This window comes from Emydura macquarii, unplaced genomic scaffold (genome assembly GCF_026122565.2).
Source record: "Emydura macquarii macquarii isolate MOO-44397 ecotype Brisbane River unplaced genomic scaffold, CSIRO-AGI_Emac_v2 contig_1876, whole genome shotgun sequence".
Taxonomy (NCBI): Eukaryota; Metazoa; Chordata; order Testudines; family Chelidae; genus Emydura; species Emydura macquarii.
In genome coordinates, this window is record NW_027132013.1 from 799,349 (window position 1) to 821,332 (window position 21,984).

A 21,984-nucleotide genomic window follows, 5' to 3' on the forward strand; every position below is an offset into this window, starting at 1 on the left:
ATCCCTCTCTAATCTTGTGGTGGCATATAAGGGCTAAAACAGAAGAATCTGAGGGAAAATCCCTCCAGTAGGTCTACCATAAGTATCCCCATACTGTCACCCCTGAAAGGGGTGTATCAGGGGCTTTTTCAGGGCAGGAAGGGTTGGCACTAAGCACTCTGCGGGCTTCTGAACTGCCAGTGTCTACAATGGCCCTCAGAGCAATGCAAAGTCTAGGTCCAGAGATGGCTTAAAGCCACCTTTTGTCTCCCCACCCCTACCCTGTTCCTTCTATGTGCCACCTGCAAAAGACTCAGCATAGAATTAAACCTTGAACCTTTCCTTTTCTCAGTTCTGTGCTCACATAGAATTCCATGACTTTATGTTTAATGGTAAGTTGCTGCTTGGAAGGCAACTGTAAAATTAAGTTTCCCACTAGGTGGCAAAGAGAGACAATAATTTGCAGTGTCTTTCTGTAGGGGAAAAAATGAGGATGAAAGAGCTGGCAGCTGTAAAACCTAGCTTACAAAAGTATATTGTGTGATACAGATATAGCCTTTGGGGGCGAAACTGTCTTTTAATAACTACATATTTGATAGTCTGGAAAGAAAAGATTGATTGGGGCAACTCAAAAGAGGAATTTTTTTCAAAACTATCTGCATAGAGGGAAAAAGTGAGATACTTTTAAGTTGTCCAACTTAGTGTTCTCTTTTGGCTGGTATTTTTCTCCAGATCACTTCCCACATGCTGTATTATTCAGTGCCATGCTGTTCTCTGCAGTACAGCTGAAGTGATATTATTTCAAAAAGAGTGTCACTTTAATGAAGACCTGGCACTCACCATACTATAAGGCGTTGTAAATATGGAGTAACTCCACTGCAGTTATCCTAATTATACATTGTTATAGCTGAAATCAGACCTAATCCTGTGCATTTGCAGTTCACATTTGCAAGGTACCTCCTGAGAGGTGATAAGCACCTTACAGGGTCAAGCCCTGAGAATTTTGAATAGAACTCTTCATAACAAGCTACAAATCAAGGTTTTTGTCTGGGTTTGGGTTTGGGTTTCACTGCCAATCTAAAACTAAATACTAAAAGGCTCACAAATGGTCAGGAAGCTTTTGGCAACCCGTTTTTCAAGTGAACTTTGGGCTACTGGGTATATACAGAATACCATAATTTCATTCAGTCACACCAGGGTCATTTTCCCAGATATCATGGCTCCCACTACCTAACGTTCATTGTGGAGATAGTTATAGGCTTTAGTACATTCCATTATACAAGATTCTTTCTGTGCCTTTTGAATGCAGATATTGTTGCATAGTCACATTTACAAAACAATAAATACAATTACATTAGGCAGATTAAATTTGCTGTCAGCATCTTCTTTAGTGCTTTATAAATACCTTAATGATTCTTTTTCTGTTTTGTAACGAATTGTAACTCTCTCTGGGAGCAAATGTATAAAAGCTTTGTTTGTGGAATGTAAATACCATGTAGCTATTGTATGAATGTTAAAATCATTCTTGTACAATGCAGCTGATGTTTGTTGTTATTACTGTTATTTACACAGCACAATTGATGTGTATGGCACATTATTAAAGGGTGTGGTAGCAACCCTTATATTTAGTTTTCCCAAAACTTTCCATTATAAAAATGATTCCAACTTGTTTTGAAGAGCTCTAGTGCCTCAGTGGCTTGTAGCAGGAGCTAGAACTAGCCTTTTGTTAGCCCATGGCAATCCATTCAGATTTGGACAAGTTATGAGTTGTGGAGAATTGCCATTTCCTGAGTGTGGTTTGCTCTGTATACGCATATAAGAAGAGAAGGTTCATGATTAAAATCTAAATTAAACAGATAACTTAATGAATCATGACAACAAACCATTGAGTGAGAGAGGAAGAAGGCAAGAGAACAGAATGCTAGGTGAAAGAGAAAACTACTCTTGGGAGAAGATCGTTTTTCAATGAAAGAAGATCATGTAATTTGCTTTAATGGTTTTTAATGGTCAGGGAACAAGAATAGGTAGTGCATTCTTAAGTGTACTTTTGTGGTGGAAAGTTAGGAGAAATAAGAGAGTTTTGAGGAGGAATTCAACAGAGGGGGTGAAGGAAGAGGCTGGTATTTTTTCAAGCAGTGGAGAGATAGTTGCAAGTGAGAGAAAGAGACAAAGGGAACATTCAGGAGAAAAGAATGAGTAGAAGGGGAAGTTGCAAGAAATGAGAGCAGAGATGTGAAGTGGGTAGAGCTGTGTAGAACTTTCAAGGTGAGGACGAAGAGTTTGCTGTTGATATGAGAAGAGACAGGAAGCCATTGATGGCACTAAGTAATGGAAAGAATGAGCTGGTGAGTGTGGTGGGAATGGAAGATGCAGAAATTTTAACAGAATGGAGGAATGAGAAGCAAAGACACAAAAGGGATTCTAGCAGTCAATGCATGAGAGAACCAAAGCATGATCCTAATTTAAGCAATGGGGAAATGTGAGGAAGGGACAGGTTTTACAGAAGTAGAGGAAGAAGTAGTTGAATTTGTTGTAAATCAGTATATAAAAGTGGGAGCTGAAGCCTGGGGACAGATTTTCCATTGTATTAAAAAACAATCAGCGGATTAAAAGCTACCCTGAATAGCTGGACCACTATATAGATTTTACTGCAATGGTCTAATTTCATGGTGACAAATGGTATAGTTTATTGTAGCAAGGTCTGTATTGGAAAAAAATAGCCACACTGCTCTTACAAGAGAAGAAAATGTACTCTTGGCTACAGTTGCTATCTGAGCATTGAGGAAAAGTCCAGACCTAACAGGACCCATTAATTACAAAAAATACATACAGACAGACACGTGTGCGTGCACACACACAAACACACACATGCCTTTATGGAAAATTCCTGTAGAATTTTATAGAAAATTATATCTCTGCTATAGAATTGTAGAGGATATTTTTTAAAAAATGAGACAAAGACTGTAATTCTTTATTAAATTCTATAGTTTTTAGAGTAGTATCTATAGATCTCTATTAGAAATCTATAGAACTCTGTTGGTTTAATCACTGTTACAGTCTATAGAATTTTTCCATAAAGGTAACTTGGAAAATATTCCCCTTAAATATAAAAAGATAAACATCTAAGAACAAAGAGACAAGTTTCTTTTATTCAGTTTTCTTCCTTGTGTATATTTCTTGATTGTCAGCCTTCCTTTAATTTACTTAATCAAAATTATATATCTAAAAAAAACATTTTTGTTTATTACGTGTCAGCAAAAGATGCTGCTTATTTCACCTGAGAAAAAGAATTCAAGCATTCAATTCAAGAATTCAAATATCATGTTATGTTTTGGAATAGAGGTATGTTCCTCTATAAGATTTGTTTTTCGAACAGAATTTTCCAGTGAAAAGTCCATTCTCTAGGTTTTGGCTGAAGAGGATATCATACGAAAAAGTCCAGATGGATATAAAAAATAACTCCCACCTTTTTAGAATCCTGATTATGGGATTGTGGATTGCATTCTAATTTTCATATCACTTCAGTATTCAGCCAGTCCTCTGATTGCAACAACAGAAATTTGGGGAAGAACAAACATAGGCTTACATAGATCAGCACAACAAGACTCTAGTGCTGTGTTGCATGCTAATTCAAAGAACACATCCAGTTGCTCAAAAGTTAGGCCCAAATTCTGAGATGAACTGTACCCGTACAAGCCTATGTTAATTGAACAGTGATTAAAAGTAGGTATATGAACGTTACTTATTAAAATTAGGTATATTGCTAACTGATATTAGAGATGACTAAGTATGCCAATGTTTGTAAGGCTAAGTAATTAATTACCTGTAGACCTCTCAGGGCACTGCCTACCTTGGATTTAGTTACAGTTTGAGACCTATATCACCTGTTTGTCAGACCCTTCAGAAGCTACTGGATTGTGTTAAAATTTTGTTCTGAAATGTTCAGCTGACAGACTCTACTGGTGTAGCTCAGAGTGACACACCAGGTATGACTCATGCTGATAAAAGTCCAAAAATATCTAATATGACATTTTGGAAAACCAAAATAAAACAACAAACAGTTCCAAGAAAAGTGTTTTTTTCCAGACAAGTGTTTTCTCTTACTTTGTTTACTTACTGCCTAAGGACCAGATTCGGCCCGTCTTACTCATGCGAAATAGGACCTTGTGCTGCAAGAGTCCTATTGATGTCCACAGCATAAATTGTAGAGTAAGACACTATAAGGATGGCAATATCTCGCCCTGAGTGGTAAGTAAATTGGTCTCTCGTGTACTTGTATACATATATGAAGCTACCATTCTGACTGCAGCATCACTGGAATGTAGTTTAGTTTATATGACAATTCTTTCATATTAGAGAGTGTTTGACTTAAATTAAGACCTTTTGGTTAAATCCTGGCCCCAGTGAAGTCAATGGGAGACATGTTATTATTCGGTCCAGGATTCCACACTTTAAAATTAAGAGCTAAGAAATTCAGAGCTAAAAGAGGTGATCCTGCATTCCTTGTAGATCTAAAACTCCACTGAAATAAATGGCACTTTTGGATTTAGAAGGAAGACAGTATTTGAGCCCAAATTCTAACTGTAGTCAGAAAATTAATCTTGTATCTTCCAGTCATGTATGCTTAATTTACTGATTAAAATGAATGTTTTGCTATTATTAGCAATGCAAAGCCAATACAGCTGTAGAGTATTGAGCTGGATTCTAGCCTGTCAAAAGTTGTCATTTTAAATTCTTACTGCAGAATTTTTATTACTGATGATGATATAAGAAGCAGAAATAATACAGTTTGATTTTCAGGTCCTGCAGGATGAGTATGCCAGAGTTGGCACTTCAAAACATCATCTTTTGTTTTCCAAGCTCAGGTGATTTGATCTAGATTCACTGAGAGAATAAATATGGCATCCCACAAAGTCATTTCTACAGCATCACTTTTCTGACTATAAATACATTTCAGGGCTTAAACTTGATGCTTTATTGTGGTGCTGAAGTCCTACTGCACCACATAGGTTACCAAGATGTTTTAAGAACCCCTGTATCGGTTACTGTCAACACAACGTTGGTGAAGAATCTCAGAAAGTGTCACTGTTTTCTGGCACTAAGCACAGATGTCTATTTGAATAAGGGAAATAGTAATGTCCCTAAGTTATTCTCTCTCTTTATATATTCTACCTAACCCCTCTGTTGGGTGGCTTCCCGCTATAGTTTCAAACTTGACACATAGCTTGACAGTTACCATAGCTAAACACAAAAGAGGAAGTCAAGAATACCCCATCATTCCAGGTCTACACTAGGAGCACTTTACCAGTATAGCCATTCTGACATACTATACTAGCAAAGCATTCCTAGAGTGAATGGGCTTTTGCCAGTGCAGCTTATTTCAGCCCCCCAAGCAAAACCTGCTCTACCAGCTAAAGTGTAGTTTTGCTGGTATAATTGTGTCTATACTAAGGGCATTTTTTCCACTCCCCAAAGGATTGGTCATGATAACCTTAACCAACATACTAACTATCTTGAGTTCATTGGCAGGTGAAAAAGTCTAGCATACGCTTATCCTTAGGTTTATAAAATACACTTGCCCATCACCTCTATCTTTGGGAATATTTGTAACTACAAACACAATCAGGAGTTCTTTATGTTGTTGTGCCAACAGTGTGCTTTTAAAAAGGCTCTTTTGAAATGTAGACTGCCACAATAACAAGCAGAGCCACCTTCCCCAACTGCTGACCAGAAATTAAAAGACCTGAAACCATTGTCAAATAGGTAGGCTTTGCATAATAGCCTGAAGGTTAAGAAGCTTGGGCTTTATTTCAAAGCTTGGGCTTTAACTTTTGACAAAAATCCTAGGCTTAGTCTACATTAGAAAAGGTTTGCCAGCATAGCTGTGTACTAGCATAGCTTATACTAATGCTTTGAGCAACATCATCTATATGCTACACAAAGATTTATGTATTTATTTATTTGCCAATAGAACTGTATCTACACTTAGTGCTTTTACTGATATAAATATGTCACACAAAAAATCACATACCAGACTGACATTGCTATACTGGCAAAAGATTATAGTTTAGACCTGTCCCTAGAGTTGAAGACTTTGCACTGAATAGACCCTGCCATCAGCCCCAACATATTCAAATTTGGGGGCAATTAGAATGAATAAAATGACTTCAACCTTTAGGGCAGTGAATGGAGAGAGATGTGATTTCTCTGGAGCAAGAATTTCAACCAAATGAAACCATACTTTTGTTGGTGTAAATCACATTGCATATCTCAGTTTTTCTTTTCTGAAATTTCAAATGTTCCAAAGTTCCTATAATATATATTCAAAAGATCTAATTGTCTATTTACCCAGGGAATCTAGGGCCCAGTCCTGTTCCCCTTAAAATCAGTGGAGGGTTGGCCAATGGGATGGGCCAGTAGTGATGGAAGAACAAGTTTCTAATACTATTTGCTTCCATTTGGATAAAAAAATTCCATAAGAACAATCGTTTAAATAGAGGTTGCCTGGCCTGGTGGAGATAGCTTTGTACTGGGAATCAGAAGATCTGGGATCTATTTCTACTTACGTGCTGTGTGACTTTGGGCAAGCCATTTCACCTCTCTGGGTTTCTGTTTCCTCCCTGACCCTTTGTCTGCTTAGATTGTAAGATCTCCTGGACAGTGTCTGTTTCTTATTCTGCATTTGTACCGGGCCTAGGACCAAGAGGCCCCAAACTCAGTAGGAGCCCTTACATATGCTGCAGTACAAATATTAAACAACAATAATTAATACATGGTGTTTCAGCATTTTCACATTCCCAAACTAACTACTGGAGGGAAGGGGACCATGTTTGTTCTCCCATCTCTAAATGCAATGTAATGGAAATGACTGTTGAACAAAGACTTTTTCAGACACTTTAGCAATGTATATTATTCATCTGCTAGAGTATAACAGTCGCATCCTATCATATAAACACATAATAGACTATTTTGGAGTGAGCATTACAGGGATGCACATTTTCAAGATGCACATTATGACAGACCATAACAACTGCATATAAAACATTATGGTATATCATGAAAACAGTTACAATTAATTAATATTATGGCAGTAGACTGGCATAATTATAGCCCAGTGAACAATTAGTATTAATTACTAGAGGATTAATGAGTTAGGTTGTGAAAAATACTTTGAAGATGAAATGCAATGAATAAGTGCGTAAATGTATATTATTTTCCCTCTAGAACACAATGGTACCTTATATATGTATTCCTTCGGTATTATGCTAGTCAATTTTATGATAGTATCATTAAATGGATTTTAACATGTTTCCTTGTTATGAAGTCCATTCAAAGGCAAATCCACTATCCAATCTGTATAGCTGATCACAGCTCCAATATTGTACTCCTGTGGGAAGATCCAGGACTTGAAGGACAATGAAATTAAGAGCCATCATGCATAGAGAGTGAAATTTACCCCAGTGCATTGTTCCATAATATCTCTTTTACACAAAAAGTTAATAACTGCATAGTGAGGTCAAAATTATATTCTCTTATTGGTTAAATACAACACAGTTCAGAGGGTCCATTTAAGCCCTCCATTATACCTATGTCTCACACAAACCCCACATTAAGTTCCTGTGTTGCCAAGGTGCTGATCACCAACACTCGAAGACAGTGTTTCTCAATTTCATTCCCACCCCGGAACCTTTGCGCGCCCCTGCCATACCCAAGGAACCCTTGCGCCCCCATGCCATGCCCTCCGCCGAAAAGTCAAGAAAATCTTGCTCTTTTCGGCGGCGCGGTGTAGCCTTGATTCGGCGGTGTGGCCCCATCAGCTGTTCGGCGGCGCGCGAGCAGCTGATCGGCGGCCCCATCAGCTGTTCGGCAGCACCGATTTTTGTTCCGCGGAACACCATTTGAGAAACACTGCTCTAAGATATAGGTGATTTGTAGCATCTCTGAAAATAAGGCCTTAAATGAGATTAAGTGATGTGGAGGGGCTTGTATGGGCTCTTTGAATTTCATCCAGTAGGAACAAATTTGGCCATATTATGGATCCATTAACTTCTCAGTACCAATAGGTACATGCAAAGACCTTATGGAACAAAAGGTACTGCTGAGGAGTATTCAACAGTTTTCAAACATGGCCAGTTTCATTGTTTTCCATGAACATACCTAGCAGAAACGGTAGATGACGAAGAATTTTTAAGACATATCTTCAACGTTCTAGCTGTTCACTTCTAATGTAAAAGCATTTGTTTTTTGAAAATTAAAAACAATCTGCCCCACTCTTTTACCCAAATTAAAAAAACAAACAAAAACAAAAAAACCCAGTATGCTCTATACCCAGTTACATACAGGAGCTAATAGTAATGCATGAGTATTAAGGAATTACAAATCTGCAAAAACAAGAATTAATAAAGGAAATGCTGACATATGCTTAACTATAATGGCAGTGACAGGCACCACTCTATTATCTGGGGACTGCAACAGGTTTGATCACCCCGTTGTCAAGAGATAGATGCCAAGCTCAATATATTTTTAGAGATGAGGAGTCAGCAAGTGCTTCTTTCAGATCTTTTTAAAAAAATTTAGAGCAATTATGTTAATATTCATTCTTAAGCACTGAAACTCTCTGACAGTTTTATTTACCCTTTCGAAAATAGTGTCAGAGTGCACCTTTTGTATATTAATGATGAATGACTCAGCAGGATTTTAAACCTAAGTGAACATGTGGCTTAATAATTTGAAAATGACAGCATTTTAATAGTTTCAAGACATCAGCTCCCCTATTCCCTCTTATTTTTTGTTTATAGATGTTAAAGCATCATATCAGATACATTGAACATGACAGGATGTATTGTTGCCAAATGCATCTTTAGTGTAACTCTTCTGGTGTCAATGGAGTTACACTTGAGTTGCAAAACATCTTTTGCAAGTAAAAGCACAGAGTTAGTTCGCTATGATTTGGGATTATTCTCAAATATTTATGACTGTCAAGAATTCATGAAAATGTTTATGACTCTTGGAAGTTTCTCACATTTTATCTTGACTAATTATTTATCTGAAAATATGTTACACAATTTGTAATTCATTCTTCAGTCTTCTGTTTAAAAACTTTCAGTTATCCAATTAGGGAGCAAAAAAAATACCATATGACCAATCACCCAACATAAATGTCAAACAATAAATACTGAGTATTCAAAGTAAAGAGTTTATGAGCAACCATTAAACTGAAAATTATTTAGTTAAACAACTCCTTAGATACTTATTATTCTTTAATCAATAAAGGGGCTAATTAAAAAGGAGGAGTAGCACTGTTTTCTTGCAGATAGCTTTACTCACTTGACCTACAAAGTCCAGGAGCCCTTACAAACTTGCTAGATGTCTGTTTTTATAGCACTTCCACCATTTTGTTTCAGATGCCAGATCTGAACTGAGTTCCAGACCTTTCTTGAGGTTGAGATAACCTCCCCTCCAGCTTCAGAAGCATCTACAGGTTCAGCAATATTTACTGGCAATTTCAGCAGAGAAATGGAAAAGGGAATGGACCCGGAGACTGACATTTCCTCTCCTTGACGAAGAGGTTGTTTTCTGGCCAAAGTTTATTCACACCAGGGGGGGTGATATGGGAAAATGGTACGGGCACTACCTATTCTGTACCCTCCTCTGGATAAATAAACTATCTCCATCTGCTGGGCCATCGACCCGATGCCATTCATAAGCACTTAACTTGCTTTTAAAAAAATATTAAAGAATGAAAGAATTGCTACTGTTCACAAATTCCTCATGAGCATAAACAGTAGAAGTGTCTAAGTGAGAGGGATAGCAAAGGAGAAAAGGGTGGCAATGGCTTTGCAAGACTGCCTGCTGCTTCTGCCAAGGAGGCAAAGATATTGTACATCATGTCTTTGAGTCACAGAACACTCAGAGTAAATCAGTATCACTGCCCCATTTATCAGCATGATGCCTTTAATTGTGGAGCTGGAAGTTTAATTTGCCGTGCCTGGATAACAGCCCCATTTTCAGGAAAAGGATTTGCATTAAATGATCAATGCAGCAATGAAAAAAAATGATTGTAAGTAAGATTTGAGTCCAATTTTCAAAGATACCACACTGAATAACAAAGCCAAAGATAGCATGGATATGAAAGCTATATTTTGTTTCTCCAGGTTCCCTTGGACCTAACAAGATTATCCTAGTTTCATTTCTTAAATCATGGTACTTCATGTCGAGCTCATTAACATTTCTGGGCTTTGGTTGACTGAACAAACAAAAGCAGCAGAGTGGAGTGTTTGGGGGTGAGTGATGGACAAACTATTAGAACAGGTTAAGATATGTGAGCAATTGTTTTGTTAGACTCAGGGAAGGACAGCGAATGTAGATGTTTTGTATCTAAATAACTTATCCACAAATTGGGCTATCTAGGATTACAGTTGGCACATGCGAGAAAGCTTAGAGAAGCATGGGCAGCATTGAAAACTTTAGCTCTGCTGTTGAATTTCTCTTTCTGTGTAATGGATCCCATCTTTAAATCATATTCATCTACAGATGGCTCAGCGGCAGCACACATATGGCTTGCATAATAGACACACCACTGTAGCCCCATTAGGGTGGGCATGTCTGGTAATTTCCCCCTATATGCTGCTCTTTCTCCTTTAAGTCAAAGATTCCTAGATTCCTAGACCAGAAGGGAATGTTATGATCATCTAGTCTGATCTCCTGTATAACACATGTCATCGGATTTCCCCAAAATAACTTTTAGAGCATCCCTTTTAGAAAAATATTCAATCATGATTTAAAAATTATCAGTGACCAACCATGACCCTTGGTACTTTGTTCCACCGGTTAGTTACTCTCACCATTAAAAATGTACACCTTATTTCCAGTCTGGAAATAAGATCAAATGAATCAATATATTTGAAATCCACGGAAGGTGTGGTGGAGCCCAGCAAAACAAAAGACCCAACCCCTCAAACAGGGGAGGGAGCACAAAGCCACTCAAGGATGGTGGAGTGGAGCCCAGCAAGGCAAAAGACCCATCCCCTGAGACAGGGGAGGGGCCACTCCTTAAGGCCAGACTGCCAAATCTGCAGGGGCTTAAGGGCCAATGCACGGTCTGTGAAGTTTAGTTCCTCGTGCTCTTCTTTTATAAAGTGAGATGCTCTGTATTGTTTACAGTAGGCAGGGAGCTTCTGCCTGTTAACAAGACCAGAAAGATGCAGGCACAGTGTATGCTTGGTAATTTAGGGAGGAAACAATATGTACCAGAAATTATGTCAACCAATTTGCTTATTCCACAGTACCTAATGCACTTGGGGCTGTACTACTTTCAGCTCTGAATGACTGCACTAGGGCTATGAACTGGAGAGGATGCAAATAAACTTGATTTCTCAGCAGTCATGAGCATGGACCAAATAGAGTGTGGCCCCTGTGGATCCCCTGAGTGCAAGGATCCGCACAAAGCTATTACCTACAATAGCATTAAGTTCCCCAAAGCAGGGGGTGTGAATGAATGTAGGTATCTGCATTCTTTAAAGAGTAATGGATAGTAGAATTCTTGAAGCTACAGGAGGTCCTGCTCGAATGTGCCCGTCTATGCCCCTAGACATATACTAAAAATAAAAGCAGGTTGTGACCCATGCCATGCCCAGGGTAGCCACCTGAAAATGCCAGGGTCAGGGCAGGCTGTAAAAGGAGAGCAGATTCTCCCAACACTGGTGGTTGGCACTGAAGCCAGACTTCCCAGCCAGCCACAAACTGCACTTCTGAATCCACACAGAAGCCAGTACAGAAATACACACAGCCCCCTTTACTGCATTTCAGCTTCTGGCTCCCAAATCAGCACTAGGTCCAGTAAAGAGACCAGTTGTTTAAACTCTATGCTCTTTACTACAAAGGTTCCCTCTGACCCCAAGAGGTCAGCCACAGTACCAGTTCAATATAAGTTCAGATCTTACCTAAAATACCATGCTGCCAGCCAACCCTTTAGTAACTAAAACTAAAGGTTTATTGTAAAAAGAAAGAAATAAACCATAAGAGATAGGTTAAAGGGTCAAAGCAAATCAGATACATACAAATGATTGGAAGTCCATATACATCAGGTTTCTAGAACAGTTGTGGAGTTGCAAACTTGTACAGTTCCTCTAGCATACATCCAGTACCTGGATGGGTCTAAGTCCTTCGGTTCAGTTACAAAGTGAATAGATCCAGAGGTAGCTGTGTGTCTGCAGCTGGACAGGAACAAAGACAAAATGGTTTCTGTGGTTTGATCTTATATACCCTCTGTCTCTGGCCATGCAGCCTGTGGAAACTTACAGGAGCTAAAATGGAGTCCAGAGTCACATGGGACAACCCTGGTAACTTTTCAGGTATGCCTTTAGTTTCTTCCTGGGCCCCTTGCATCTGTGACTGTCTTAATGGGCCATTAAGCATGCTATTGTTCTGCCGCCCTTCTACCTGGGGTATTTCCCAGCCAGTCCAAATTGACATACAGAAATATCATATACATCCATAACTTCCATTTCACATATAATACATGAACATAAACATCATCATTTTACTCAGCACATTACATCCTTTCTAACAGTACCTGACATGGTATATCCCACATGAATTATTATGATTTTGGCATACTGATGTCAAACAATATAACAAATACTCTCCCCACATCTACCCAGCATGACACAGGTATTTCCAACATAGAGATGATTTAATGGTGTCTGAATGTAGCTGAATGTCTAGTGTGTGTCTATGCAAAATCTCCTCTGTTCATCCTTTGAGAACCAGTAGTAAACCAAGGAACCTGCAAAGTAAGCAACATGAAGATGTCTTTTACATAGGAGTTGCTTGCCAAGGCAACCTGAATATAACTGTCTTAAGAGCTCAGAAATGCTGCTGTTCAAAACTTGCTGTGAATTTCCCTACTTACTACTGTGTAGCACTTCCAGCACTAGTTAAGCTGGCAAGCCATTGAGCGGGGCCAGAATCATAACTTGATTCTCCTGTAAATTAATGAAGATCACTGCCAACCACTACCAAAGATCTTTTCTTTGATAAGGTGCTGGAGTCAATTTTGCCTTTGACTCTGATAGGAGCAGAAGGAGGCCCTTGAGTTACGTTTTATACTCAAAGTATAACATGATCATTATCCCTTCCATATGGAAAAGAGAAATTAATAAAAGCCTTGGAACTGGCATTGTCTTGAATACGCTGCTCAACCAACATAAATGTTTTTGCAGATCACAGCAACAGCTTTTATTTATTTAATTTGGAATTTGTTACACAGCAAATTAATATACTTTTTACACTTGGTCCTAGCACAACAAAGGGGTGGTTAATGTATCATCTGTAATACTAGACATACTGTTGCAAGATGTATATGGCAGATAGAAGCTGAAGGAAAGGAGCAGAAGCTGTTTATGAGATCATCCTTCCAGTCATCTGTTGGGTGTCTGCAGCGGATGGTAGTAGGATCCCCTTGACACATTGACAAAGCAATATTGCAACTTGTACACTTCACTTTCAAGCATTGCACTGATTGTGAGGCTCCTGAGGACAGCTTGAAAGTTATTTCCTGCCATTGTAGCAATATTGCTCTCTTGGAGGTTTCAGAATCACTTTCACCACACATTGAACAAATGACAGCATAAAGTTCATGCTTGTATTATCACTGTCACTTTCAAGTTGCCATTTCAAATAGATGGACAATGTTAACTAAACTGACAACATGATTTGAGTGGGTGGTGGGGAGGGCAACATCTGCCTTTTTGATCTGTTGCTTGCCAACATGCTGTAAGCACATATGGCTTTTTGTTTTTCACAACGCCTCTGAAGCATATAGAACACCACGTTCCAATAAGTTTGAGATTCCTGCTTGAGCTGACATTTTAAACCAGTTGTTTTCTTTTTCCAACGGGATCAGAATATTTCTAGTCTTTGTGGAACAGCGAAATGGTTTTATAAACATTTGCAAGATGTCTATAACGTATTTAATCTTGAATTGCTGAATAATTATTGAGTATATCCTAATAACATTTATGTCATGGAATATGCACATGGATATTACTGTGTGTTGCATATAGTTCATTGTCTTGAAAGAGTGTTTCCAAACTAGTGCTGCAGCTCCTATTGAAGTGGACCTTAACACTCAATTTCTGGTGAGGCTTGATATGGAGTACTTGAGCAAGTTGTAAGTCTGGAACACAGCCTAATATTTTCTTGTTGACCTGTTTCCTACTGCTTGACTATTCTTTGCTTTTTATCACATCATATACTATTGAGTGCAATACACGTCTTTCCAAGCATTATCTCCTTTTCATTCTTTTCTTTTTGATTTCTGGATCTTAGTGTTTGCTCTGTCTCTCTCTCACTCCCCACTACACTACTACTACACATGAATGATAGAATCAGACCCCACTTCATGTTGCTTGTTATGGAGAAGAGCGTAAAAGAGGATAAAAGATGCACAAATATCCCCGAAGCCATAGAAGAGGGAAAGCAGTGACTTGTTGCCTCTATCTGGAAGCCCTGAGAAGTCCAGCTTTAGTGCTTCAGAGCTGGGGTGGGAGATTTAGCTGGATGTGATAAGGGTGAGAAAGAGATGATGGCCACTTTGATTCCTCCTCAGCTCTGCAGGGAATGTATAAGACAACACAATGCTGATACTGTCAACATTATCAGCAGCTGTTTCCTTTACTACATATTGCATTCCTTTCTGCCCCTTCCTTTGACGAGAGGGGATATTTAGGGTGCCAGCAGAGATTACTGGGAAGTGGCTTCTGAGTGAGTTTTGCTGTCATGAGGGAAGGGATGTTTCTGGGAAGCTGTATACAGCCCAGTGCCACTATGCAAATTATCCTGCATTCTATCTGTAGAGTTTTTCCCATGGATTTTCATGGCATCTGCAGTTCAAGAGGGTCAACCCCTGGCCTGCTCTATGAGGCAAAACACTCTATAGAAAACTGAGTGGACATGCAGTAGTTTCCTGACCCTGTGTGAATTTTTCCTGTATAGGGCATGATATGGTAGGATATATGCAGGAACACTCTTTAAAACCCTGCAGTATATTTTCAAGCCTTTTTTCCAGCCTGGGTTTAATTGTCTTAAATTTCTACACACTAATAGACCTCAGTGTTGGGACACTTTGTTTACTGTTCTTTGTTCTCTTCTACTCCATTAGTTATAGTTCCTTGGGAGTAACTTGACCTGGTAAGTATGAAGAATTAGTTGTGTTATGTCATAATTTATGCCATAATTTAGCCAAACTTTTATATATTTTGTTCTTAATTTTCCCTCAATAAGTAATCCCACCAGACCCTTAAGTACTTCATTGTTGTACTGCGAAATCCCTTTCCCCCACCCCCGTTTCTCAATGTTTTTGTGCTAGTGGAGCATTAGAGTGTACAGTGTCCCAGATGGTGCTACTTATTCTCTGGCAAGTCCTGTTAATTTTGGGATGAACTCCACAGGATAGGCTCAGTGCACATGTTTTACCTGCCATAGTGCCTAACAATGCCACAGATGTGGTTACATTCAGTGGTGAGTATCATACTAGTATGATGCTCGCCATGAATGCCTTTATAAACAATGAGCAAATGATCTTTTCTTGGTTATCTTCCATCTATAATATTCATGGTTGGCCAGCCATGAATTTACCACCATCTGATATTGCAGTTGGTCTCTGGAACAAAGGTATTCAGGCACAGCGCCAGCCAAATCAACATAGATGGCAGTGTGACTCTGGCCTATAGACAAGAAACAACAGAAACATGAACCCATTCCTGCTGAAATTACCATGGCATGGGCAGTCATGCCTAATGGTCAGAGCCAGAGTCAGGCCTTGTGACCAGAGCCAGAGTCAGTCAGGTGCCAAGCCAAAGGTCAGAGCCAGAATCAGGGATAAGGCATAGGAGTAGGGATGTGAAGTAAGACAGGAAAGCAGGAATTGGGAATAGATGGGGGTTTGCAATAACAGGAATAGGAACCAGGAGCAGGCAAGAATGCCAGGCTAAGGAATCAGGAAAGCAGGAGAGGTCCATAGCAGCAACCAGCTTGGGATTCCTCTAGTTGCTTAGACAATCCCCTGTGCTGCGTCCTGGTTTGTATAGAGCTTCTCAGCCCATTGGGGGTGCTGAGCTTTGGGGGCAAGCTAGTACTGGCTCCCTTCTCTGGCTACTTAGGTGAGCTGCTGGGTGGAGGTCATGGCCTAACTATTTCCCAGGGGCCTGGGTTTGAGGCCTGTGATCCATTACACCTACTGTGCTTCAGATCATGCTCAGATCTTTGGTGCAAATGTTTTTGGAATGGCTTTTAAGATGAAATTAAATATGTACAGACAGGCAACGCTCAGTATTAATACCTGCAAGTTTTATTGTTATCTTAGCAATGGGTCCTGATCTGTTACAAGTTTCTTTTAGTGATTGAGGAGTTGCTTTCAAGGAAGACTTTCAAGCGCAACAAAGAGATTTAGAAGAAAGAGTTTCATTGATATTTGGTGGGATTTGTGCTCCTAAATCCCTATTTGCTTTGGAAAATCCCTCTATTGTGTGACTAATGCATTTTTGTAACTTAGATAGTAGTAGGGCAGAACTTGTGTGGAAGGACTCCACCACATATCCCAGCAATCCATTCTTAATACATACATTCTCAAACAGTAACTTCTCCATCACAGAAAAAGTATGTGAGTATAAGGAAGGAATTCATCAAGCCAGGAGTGTAAGACTAAAATAAAAAATCAGGGTTGGCAGTATGGGACACTAGACCTGGTTTCTATCCCCAGTTCTTCCCCTTGACCTGCTGTGTAACCTGGGGTAAGCCACTCCATCTCTGTGTGCCCATTGTCCCTCTTAACCTTTGTCTGTCTTGTCTATTTTGATATAGGCCTTGCAGGGCAGAGTCTGTTTCTCATTATGTATTTGTAAAGTGACTAGAACAATGGGGCCTGGGTCTCACTTGGAACCTGTAGAGCAAATTGTAATAAAGTGAAACCACTCTTTAAATTGCCCCAAAGGCTGTAAGACTGTTTCATTTCTTATTTATAGCTGTTTGTTCTACATATAGTCACTGTTGTTTAAAAAGTCAACAGTTACAGTTAATACATCGTGGTCTGGGACATAATAGTTTCTCTTCTAAGCCCTGACAACTCTAATCAATGTCTTGATTTTCCTTTTCTCTGAAGATAGGTTCCTTGAAGCAGGAAGCCTTGAGAGAACGACTTCTTCCGCAATCTTTGAAAACCCTAAAATAATTTTAAAACAGTATATGTTTTTAAAACAGTATATGCTTTTAAAGCATTTTTAAGAGTACTTTAGTGTAGTGTTAATAAGATTTAAAATGTTCTGAGTTTTCCTCCAATCTAATACACTGGATGAAGTTCCCATGGGTCATAGTCTATGTTACATTCAGAGGTGGGAGTTGAAAGTCTTGTGTAGTTGAAATATCACATGAGATAATGAGGTCCCCCATCCATCCACCCACCCACCAACTATAATTCTAGAAGTGATTCAGACTCACTGTCCAGATTACCTGTCCCAGCATCATGTAAAATTATGTTTAGGATCCAAAATACCCAATGGCCTAGCGAGCTAATCCCATTTCACATTGCTGTCTGACTGAAACATTCATAAAAACCTATCTGACCATCTTTTTAATTAACTTCCTCCTCTTTATGGACATGTGCTTTATTCAGAATGGGTATAACTATTAAAAGAATGCAAAAACAGGACTTTACTATTTAAATATGTATAGAACAATAGAAGCATTGGAGGAAAATATGGCAGCAGTTGACAATAAGGGCCTCACGTTTTTTAAATGCCTTAATTGTTCATTGTAATAAAATGAATCATGATGGAATCTGTTGGTTAAAAAGAATTTATTAAATTATTAGGAATTCTACTGTCATTCTGCAATTAGAGTACTCACTTCTCCCACTGCAGGATGTGAATAAAACTCTCGTGGCTTTCACTGGAAATTACCTGTATGCTGCAGTGAGAGAATAAGGCATATATTGTCCACTTTTGATAGTCTATAACATTGTGTTCACCGCTTTTACAAGACTATGATAAATTTTGTATAAAGTATGCCTTGTGAGGTAACATTTGAAAAGTCATAATCTGCTGAATATCACTATCCTGTTGAAATATATGAAGCAACACTATGATGTTATAATATTCTACTCTATGACTGTAACTGAAATATGTTGTAATTCTGGGTAACACCCACAAACCAGTTTTTCAAAGACACACTGGCCCCAGACAGGTGTTAAAAAACTATCAGCTGTTTAAGCAGCCATTCTCCATCGGGGGAAGGTGGAATAAGAAATTTACACTCCATCACAGGAACCTTTCAGACCTCAAGTCCACAAGAGAGTGCTTATTGCCTACACCACAGGGGGGTAATTCTCAAAGAAGGGAGCAGGGTATAAGAATGAGAGACAGTGACCTCTAGCTCACCTCTCCTCTGCTCATGACATCAATGAATACCTGAAGGACACTGAACTAAGGGGGAAAGGTCCCAAGCTGAAAGGTCTCAGGATGAAAGGAGACCCAGCCTAAAAAATTTACTGCAGCATATAGTGAGACAAAACCTTTTGATTTTAAGTTCACTTAGTTTGTTAAGTTAGGTATTAGTTTGTATTTTACTCTTTTATTTTCTTTTGTAATCAATTCTGACTTTTATACATCATTTGTAATCACTTAAAATCTATCTCTCTATAGTTAATACATTTATCTTATTGTGTTATCTTAACCAATGTATTTGAATTACAATGTATGGGAAACCCCATTAGGGATAAGAAGGTTGGTGCATTTATAATTTTCCTTTGATGAAATGATGGACTTTTTATGAGCTTCTACTCTTCAGAAGGGTGCTGAGACGTACAAGACACATTTCTGGGGAAGGAGGCTGGGACAAGGAATTTGCAGGTATCACCCTGTATGTAATTCATGAATGACTTGTCAGAGTGCTCATGTATTTAGCTGGGAGTGAATTTGCATGCTGAAGGCTGCTAGAGCAGGCCAGGAGTGGCTATTCTGACAGCAAAGCAGTGTAAAAGGCACCCCAGGCTAGAGAGTTATGGAGACATTGCTGTTCAACAGTCCAAATTATACCCTGGATAATGTCACACACTTCTGAACTGATATTGTTCCTAAACTGTAATAGAGATATAAAATCTTGAATGGAGGTATAAAATCTGATACACAAAGAAAACACTTGATAGAAATAGTTGACAGAAATTTTGATAGAAATAGTTAGCTGGGTTCCTACCTGATGCCTAAAGTACATTTTTGTCTAAAGCCAAATTAACTTTTCTCTTCCTCATCATAGTCAATTGCAATAGATCAAGACTACATGAGTCAATCTACAATTCATTCAAATGGTGAATAATTGTGATAGTGGAAAAAGAAGAGTTCTAAGTCATTTTTAGTAAACCTCGTAGATCTGTGCATTTCACACACCTGTTGCTTAGTCTCAATCTTTCCCTTGTCCTTATGCACAAATACTGGATTTTTATTTTTTACTTTGACAAAATCCAGTCTTAATCCTGGAGGCATCTGCTCTGCCTTATGTGTCCCATATTCTGCATTGACTTATTGCCTGCACACTCCACAAGTTAGTAGGATTGTACAAGTGTTAGATCAGGTTGAAATTTAGCCATAACATTTCCTATCTAATTACCCTAACTTTTCCTACCTAATTCTTTAGGTACCTAAATTACATCCATAACTTTTCCTACCTAATCACCACCTCCATTCCAATTCTTATCATCCAGGGTTCCTCCAAGGTTGCCATTTATTAGATTCATATAAGGGTGCTTGGCCTCTGCCTCCTGGATACAAAGTTCATTATTTACACAATGTGTCTGATTCTTTTCACCAAACCATCTAAGGTGAGCACTGGTTTCTCGATAATCTGAATTTCTCCACAGAGTACTGAATTATGCTGTTGAAAAAAATGTTGAGGTTTAAGTACTGATGTAATTGTCTCTCATAATCATTCTGAAGATGAAGCAATACAGTGGAGATGATTTTGCATTAATTGCATAATGCATAGCTTTTTATATTTCATATAAAAGTATATATATTATATATCATATATATTATAGGTAATATATTTAGTTCAGTATCTATTTCTTTTCTTTTCCTTTTTTTGGGGTGTGTCTCCTTTTTCATTTTGTCATGCAGTTTTTTTTACAGGTAGTCATCACAGTTTGAGTTCTGAATTTCTCAGGTCTCCCAAACTAAGCAGGGTCAGTATTTGGGATAGTTCACAGTGAAGTGGACTATGTTATTGGAACTATGTTACTGGACATTTTGCCTTTTGGATGAAATGTAAAACTGACAACCTGACCTCTTTGATCATTAAGAACTCTAGAGTTTTTCTTTCACAAATATAGGGATATTAGTACTGGTGTCCTAACCAAATTTCATTTTGACTAACAAAAATGTTGTTGTAATTGGATACAGTAGTCTTTCCTTCCTGTCCTAACATTTTTAGTGTTTCTGTGTGCTGCATCAGAGGCTTCATTCTATCCCAGAGGTCATCTGCATACTAGTGTTAAAAATGATTCCTGGTAAAATTTGTAGAGCTCCTTGGTATCTTTGGGACAACATAAATAAATACATATAAATGTAAGATATTCTATATTGTAATAAAATGCCTAAATTTGCATGAGAACCACTGCCCTCTGGCAGGTGTCACAGGCCCTTTGCTAATAACACTAAATGGAGATTCTCCTTTTGCTTAAATTATAAGGCTCTATGCTTATAAAGCAGGTAGATCTGGTTTCCATCTCTGCTGTAGCTGTGATGTTCTAAAGGTCATGTCGTGGTGCGCAGCTTTATGAAAATTAGGTGAACATGGATTTCTTAAGATATTGTCCGTCCTTCTCTCTCAAGAGCTGCAGAGAGAGGTAAAGGAAACACACTGCTCTGCAGTTAAGTTTTCGTATAGTGGCAGCTGTCATAAGCAACAATAAAAAAATGGTTAACACTGCCTAGCAATGAATGACAATATATGATGTATATAAAGCTTCTTTTATTCCTAGAGGAACTGCTTAGAATGTATGAATAATTCTCTATAGCTCAACAGTTATGGATTTGCAACAAAAATACTACATTTACAGTTTATGAAAGTAGTTTTTCTAAATGGATGCTGAAAAGAGCAGCAGATAGGATGTATTCTGTAGGCAAACTATATGTCATCTCAGGGCTCTTATCCTGATGAAATATTTTCAGTAAATCACAGTGTTTTTGCTGTCCTTGGGTCTTTTGCAATCTCAGCTGCCATTCCTGCATAATGTATATTGATTTCTATTTGGTATTCAAAAAGAGGGAAAATTTGGCTTCTGACTTGTTAATAAAGTATGTTTCATTTAATAAGTTTATTTTAGATAAACTACATTCTCTGCCACAATTTAATATACTTTCCCATATTTTTTAAAGTAACAAAAGATGCTGTGGATAAGATAATGCAACTGTAGTTTCTTCCTACTACTACCTCTGAATGTCCCCACAATTTGCAGTGCTGTTCACATCCAGAAAATGAAAGCTATTTAATCACTCATCATCTGAATTGTAAATAAAGTCCTCCAATAGTTCCAGATGGCAGAGAGAAAGAAAGAAAGAGAGATCACTACTCCTGTAAAAAAAAACCAAAACTACTTCTACATCAGTATAGAGTGACATGCCTATTCTAAAATGTGAACATTTTTTATATCACTAACAATTTTCCACCCATCACGTCTCATTAGTGTTCTGCTTCACTAATGCCTCCTGACAGAAAAGTCAGTAATATACAGAGGTGTTTTCATATTGTATTCTGCTAACTAAATAAAACAATACTGATGTTATATGATGGGAAATCATTAATATAATTAGATGTGCCTGAAAGGTTATGAAAAACCATTTGAGGAAGTTATTCTGGTTTTTAGGAGAATCAATTGGTCCAAGCCAGCTCATGTGTGGAGTAGGAAGAAGGAAGAACAGAGAGTTGAATTTCAGTTATAACTTTATAAATCAGGAG